A 6,483-nucleotide genomic window follows, 5' to 3' on the forward strand; every position below is an offset into this window, starting at 1 on the left:
TGCTTTTGATCATTCAGTCATCTTGCTTACATTTACATTAAAGAGGCACTTGTAGGTCAGACAAATATAACATAACAGTTATAATGAAATAACCACAAATGTCTTTTCTGTGCTCACAGCATTATCAGTTTTATTCAACCCCCAAGTGACATTCAATCTTAGTACTTAGTACAGCATCCTTTTACAGTTATAACAGCTTTTAAACGTGAAGCATAGCTTGACACAAGTGTCTTGCAGCGATCTACGGGTATCTTCGCCCATTCTTCATGGGCAAAGGCCTCCAGTTCAGTCACATTCTTAGGCTTGCGCACTGCAACTGCTTTCTTTAAGTCCCACCAGAGGTTCTCAATCGGATTTAAGTCTGGTGACTGCGATGGCCACTCCAAAATGTTCCAGCCTTTCCTCTGCAACCATGCTCTAGTGGACTTGGAGGTATGCTTGGGATCATTGTCCTGTTGAAAGGTCCAACGTCTCCCAAGCCTCAGGTGTGTGACGGACTGCATCACGTTTCCATCCAATATCTCCTGGTACTGAAGAGAATTCATGGTACCTTGCACACGCTGAAGCTTCCCTGTACCTGCAGAAGCAAAACAGCCCCAAAGCATGATTGACCCTCCACCATGCTTCACAGTAGGCAAGGTGTTCTTTTCATCATAGGCCTTGTTCTTCCTCCTCCAAACATAGCGTTGATCCATGGGCCCAAACAGTTCTAATTTTGTTTCATCAGTCCACAGAACACTATCCCACAACTTTTGTGGTTTGTCCACATGGCTTTTGGCATACTGCAGTCGACTCTTCTTATTCTTTGGAGACAGCAAGGGGGTACGCCTGGGAGTTCTGGCACGGAGGCCTTCATTACGCAGTGTGCGTCTTATTGTCTGGGCTGAAACTTCTGTACCCACATCTGACAAATCTTTTCTCAGTTCCTCAGCAGTCACACGGGGACTTCTCTCCACTCTACGCTTCAGGTAGCGCACAGCAGTCGAAGTCAGCATCTTCTTTCTGCCACGACCAGGTAGCGTTTCAACAGTGCCCTTTGCCTTGAATTTGCGAATGATGCTTCCTAAGGTGTCTCTTGGTATGTTTAACATCTTTGCAATCTTCTTATAGCCATTGCCCTTCCTGTGAAGAGAAATCACCTCTTCTCTTGTCTTCCTGGACCATTCTCTTGCCTTCACCATGTTTGTAACCACACCAGTAAATGTCTAGAAGGAGCTGAGTATCACAGTCATTTTAAAGCTGCCTAATTGGTGCTTATTATGCTTGATTGCTGCTCGGTGACATCCACAGGTGTTTTCAATACCTGATGGAAAGCACCTGTATGAACCTCTGTTCTTCAGAGTGGTAGTCTTTAAGGGGTTGAATAATTGTGGCAATGAAGAAACCACATAAGAACCATTTACTACTGTATTACATAAACAATTGATGTCATTTTAGTTGCATTTGGGTAGTTACAACGTCCTTGTAGGATTTGATTCTGAATACAATTCCAAATGTACACTATAGTCCCTAAACCCCTTTACAGCATTGGGGGTTGAATAATTTTGGCCACAACTGTATATACACACACATACATACACACATACATACAGTACACAAATATATTTTTGGAACATCAGTCAATATGAAGACAGAAAAAAAATATTTAAAAAAAACTGGGGAAAAAAAAACAGACTTGAAACATACAAAAATTATCTGCAAAATAAATATTCGTGGAATTAACATCAGTCAATATAAAGACAAATTTATATTAAATATAAAAACAATAAAAATTATATAAATATCCTTGAATTAAACATAGGCCAGTCTGATGACATACATATATATATATATATATATAAAAAATAGTCTAGGAACCCCACATGTAGCCATGTATACAGACCAGACCCCATACACATCTACCTTCTGCTCCTCCTCATATACAGCCGGTGCCCCCACCTCGTAAGGTTTGCCTGGCCGTGCCTTGGCAGAGTAAGGTTGCTGATTGGTGGGGACAGGCCTGAGACCAGTGCAGTGGCCCAGGAAGTTCTCCCAAAAAGCAGACCAGCATTGATTAAGGTCAACTTATTAGAATGATAATGGGTCAGGGGGGCGCTGGGGAGGTACCATCTGAATTACCTAGATTAGAAGGCTTCAGGGATGTCTTCCCATTCCCACCCCTCCCACCTCCATAACCATGACCATGCATGCCCAGGCTTGGCTAGGGTTGCCACCTCATCCCTTTAAACCCAAACACATATTAATGACACGGGTTCTGGGGCTGACTAAGGTGGTAATTGAACTCACTTAGTGCCTGATCTGCATTAAATCAGCCTCAGAACCGGTGTCATTAATATGCGTTCGGGTTTAAAGGGATGAGGTGGCAACACTAGCCCAGGCAAATCTAAAGGTGCAAATTTATGGCAGATCTTCCAGCATTTAGGTCATGCCTGCACATCAGAATGCCTTCTGCTGCCTATGGCCACCTTAAGGCCATCCTGTTGCAGAGACAGAGTCCAACAGCTTAAAAGGATTTGTGTTGCTTTAAACACTGTTGCATGCAACAGCATTTAGCCCCAGCAAGCGCTGCACAGATGATGCCGGCAGACCACCGAGCCTATAGGCCCACAGTCCACGCTCAGGGACCTCGTCTTGTTGTCTGGGTGGGTTCTAACCCTTCATTTTACAGCAAGTCCGACTGTATTCATCAGAATCACATTGAGGAAACAGCATTGAAAAGCTGTGACACCCACACAATGAAGGCCAGACATAAACACAGACAAAGACACCACAATAAATAAAGGAGAGGGAAAAAAAAGTGTCATCACACACAGTCTGCACACTAGGAGCTCTCCAAGATAATAATTGCCATCTGGTGTCAATTGTAAGTGTGAGCGGAGAGAGAGAGAAGAGATAAAAGGAGAGAGAGAGAAAAGGATAGAAAGGAGAAAGAGAGAGAGGGAGAGAAAGGAGAGAAAGGGAGAGAGAAAAGGAGAGAGGAAGGGAGAGAGAAAAGGAGAGAGAAAGGGAGAGAGAAAAGGAGAGAGAAAGGGAAAGAGAAAAGGAGAAAAGGAGAGAGAAAGGGAAAGAGAAAAGGAGAAAGGGAGAGAGAAAGGGAGAGAGAAAGGGAGAGAGAAAAGGAGAGAGAAAGGGAGAGAGAAAGGGAGAGAGAAAGGGAGAGAGAGAGAAAAGGAGAGAAAGGAGAAAGAGAGAGAGGGAGAGAAAGGAGAGAGAGAAAGGGAGAGAGAAAAGGAGAGAGGAAGGGAGAGAGAAAAGGAGAGAGAAAGGGAGAGAGAAAAGGAGAGAGAAAAGGAGAGAGAAAGGGAAAGAGAAAAGGAGAAAAGGAGAGAGAAAGGGAAAGAGAAAAGGAGAAAGGGAGAGAGAAAGGGAGAGAGAAAAGGAGAGAGAAAGGGAGAGAGAAAAGGAGAGAGAAAGGGAGAGAGAGAAAAAAAGATATATATATGTATTATAGAATAAGGGAAAAAAGGAGAAAGAGAATAGATATATTTATTTTTTTATTTATTTCAAATAGAAAGAGAGAAAAAAGGTGACAGAGAAAAAGAAGAGAGATAAAGAAGACAGAGAGAGGTAAATTTAAATATATATATATATATATATATATATTTTTTTAGAGAAGGAGAAAAAAAGGTAAATTTATATATAAATAATAATTAAAAGGAAAAAAAATTATCTATCGCAGAGAGAGGGGAGAAAGAAGAAGAGAGAGACAGGAGAGAGAAAAAGAAAGGAGAGAGGTTTATAGATATTTTGTAAAATAAATATATATATATATTTATTTTACTATACATCTAGAAACCTCTCTCCTTTCTCTCTCTTCTTCTTTCTCCCCTCCCTCTGCGATATATACATACATATATATATATATATATATATATATATATACATATATATATATATATATATACACACATATATATATTATATATATATATATACATATACATATATATATATATATATATATATATACACACACACACGTATTTATTTATTTAAAACAGAGGGGAAAAAAGATATAGAGAAATGGGAGAAGAGAAAAAGAGATTTATAATAACAATAAAAAATATATTATCAATATATACATTAAATAATTATTAAATACATATTAAAAATAGAGAATGGGGAGAAAAATAAGATAGAGAAAAAGGAGAAGGAAAGAGATTTATAGATATAAAAAAAAAAAAAAATCAAAAAAATGTATATATATATAAAAAATATTATTGATAATAATGCAAAAAAAAAATAAATATATATATATTTATTTATTACAGAGAGGAAAAAAAGAGAGAGAGAAAAAGAAGAAGGAGAGACACCGAGGATACACACACACTGTTTTGATCCCACATGTATCACCAGCATTTCCATACCTTGTTCCATTGATAGATGGCCACTTTTTTTCATTCCTCGCGAATCCCATCCACAGAATCACCCCTGTAATCTTGGCTCTATCAATCTGCTCTCTCTCTCCCGTTTGACCGACATCCAAATCTACAAACGCCGGCCGCTCTTCCCGGCAGCGTTTCGGATCCCTGTCTCCGTAGAGAATCCCATGGATTTGCAGAGGTGACGACCCATGGGCTCCCCCAGCTGCTCCCGATTTCGTACGCTTTAGTTCCTCTGGTTTTCCTGTATCCTGCTACATGACAGTCCTGGCAGGTGATGTTGCGTAAAGCGATGGCGTATCGAGGCTTTTAAAGGCAGAAGTAGACCCAGATTTGGCGTTGCCTAAATAAATAAAAAAATGCGTTCCCCCCCCTCTCCCCCAGTGTTTTTTTTTTTTTTTTTTTTTTTAAATGTAGCGATGTATCAATGTAAACCTCACAACTGGTTTATGTGTTATGGCCTTGGGTTTTTTTTTTTTTTTTTGGTGCTGTCAGAGGGTGCCTTTTTCTATGTGGGAGGGGGGATTGGCTGGCATCAGTCGTTGACAGAGGGAAACCCCCCTCCCCTCCTCCTCCTGCTTCCCCATCACACCTCCCTTTCCATTCCCATTATTTCAGATTCTAATATTTAGTACAGCGTTTCACCTCACTAGCGGAGCTCATCACACGCTTCGCTGTCAGACTTCGATCATTCCCTTTAACTAATCGTTCCATGTGACCCCTCCCCCCCAACCGGAACCCCCACCCCCTCTACATTAGGTACAAAGTAGCAAAAAGAAACCATTTATTACTTAAGAGTGAATTTTTCCCTCTCTGGAACAGAGAGTAAAAAAAAATGGTTACATTGTTAACAAAGAACTGTCAGGGCACCAAAGGCGTGAAAGCCGTTGGCGGACGCAATGTTTCATTATGCAGCGCATGGAGCATGAAATGAGCCGTTTGTTCTTCCGATTCTCAAATCAGCCTCAGCGTGCGAGGATCGTACACAGATTTACTCGCGCCGTATAGGACGATATTCTATTGACATGACCTACGTGTGATGGGAGATTATGTACATGGCTTTCCTTAGACCGTTTTTTTTTTTTTTTTTTTTTTTTTTTTAGGGAAGACGACATCCCAGGGATCCCTTTAGACGTGCATGATCCGCAGTTATCTCAAATGGCCGCTAGGTGGTGCTGCAAAGCTGCTCAGTGTAATGCAGGCCATACATGGGTCAAATTTCGAGCGATTTTTCATCCAAAAATTGAAAACGCCATTCGCTCGGTAATCCGAAGGCGCCATCGATGATTTTGAAATTCGGCCGACCGAGTCATAAAGTTCACCCCATATAACAGGCGAAACTTCTGTTCCTTCCAGGTCACGGCTCATGCGCATATTCTTTTCGAAAAAACAATCGTACGAGTTTACCATCATTGAGTCGAAAAACGGTAGTTTTTCATGACTTTTCCAACGTGCCCGATCACCGAAAAGAGGAGAAACCATGAAAATCGACCGGTGCCATTGACCCCACTAACAGAGCGAAAATCAGTCGATTTTATGACAAAAAAATCAGTCAAATTTCGACCCATGTATGGCCGGCTTAAGTTATCCCTCCATTTATAATACACAATCCCACCTGTTACACCAAACTGTGTCTCACCTGGAGACCACCATTGATTGGCTGAGACCCCATTCACACCTGAGAGTTCCATTAAAGTGTTACTAAACCCCAACAGTACAATCAGTCTATAGATACAGTAAAGCATGCTTGTTATACTCACTGTGGAACCTAAGGGATTAATCCTCTGCATTGTGTGAAAATGCTGTTTGATCCTGTCTTCTCTGATCCTCCCCTTCTTCCAGTGCCCCCCTCTTATCTCCTGATAAGACAAACTGAACAGTAGCCATTCTGCACATGCTCAATATAGTGTCTATACTAGAGAGGTTCTTTTTTTTCTTGGGAAAGTGCATGTAATCAGCACAGGGCCAATTAGCACTGTCCAGACACAGGGTCAGGGGTTCTGCATCCTCCTAGATCAGAAAGAAAACTCCTCCTACAAGCTTTAATCAGTGCTCTGCTGGACAGTGATAGAAGTCACAAGACTGCAATGAATGTGGGGTC

At 41.1% G+C, this 6,483-nt stretch overlaps 1 protein-coding gene across 1 annotated transcript in view; it reads right to left on the reverse strand.

Annotated features, from left to right (window-relative positions):
- The window catches only part of LOC149438241 (gamma-aminobutyric acid receptor subunit alpha-3-like), a 79,999-nt gene extending 74,933 nt beyond the window's left edge, over window positions 1–5,066 (reverse strand). Inside the window, exon 1 of the mRNA XM_089660096.1 lies at window positions 4,368–5,066. The gene's annotated coding sequence lies outside the window, so the exon portion shown is untranslated. The remainder of the gene's footprint in view (window positions 1–4,367) is intronic.
- Between the last annotated feature and the right edge of the window lie 1,417 nt (window positions 5,067–6,483).

Source organism: Staurois parvus, unplaced genomic scaffold, assembly GCF_062004578.1.
Source record: "Staurois parvus isolate SC_StPar_1 unplaced genomic scaffold, SC_StPar_1.0 ptg001201l, whole genome shotgun sequence".
Lineage (NCBI taxonomy): Eukaryota > Metazoa > Chordata > Amphibia > Anura > Ranidae > Staurois > Staurois parvus.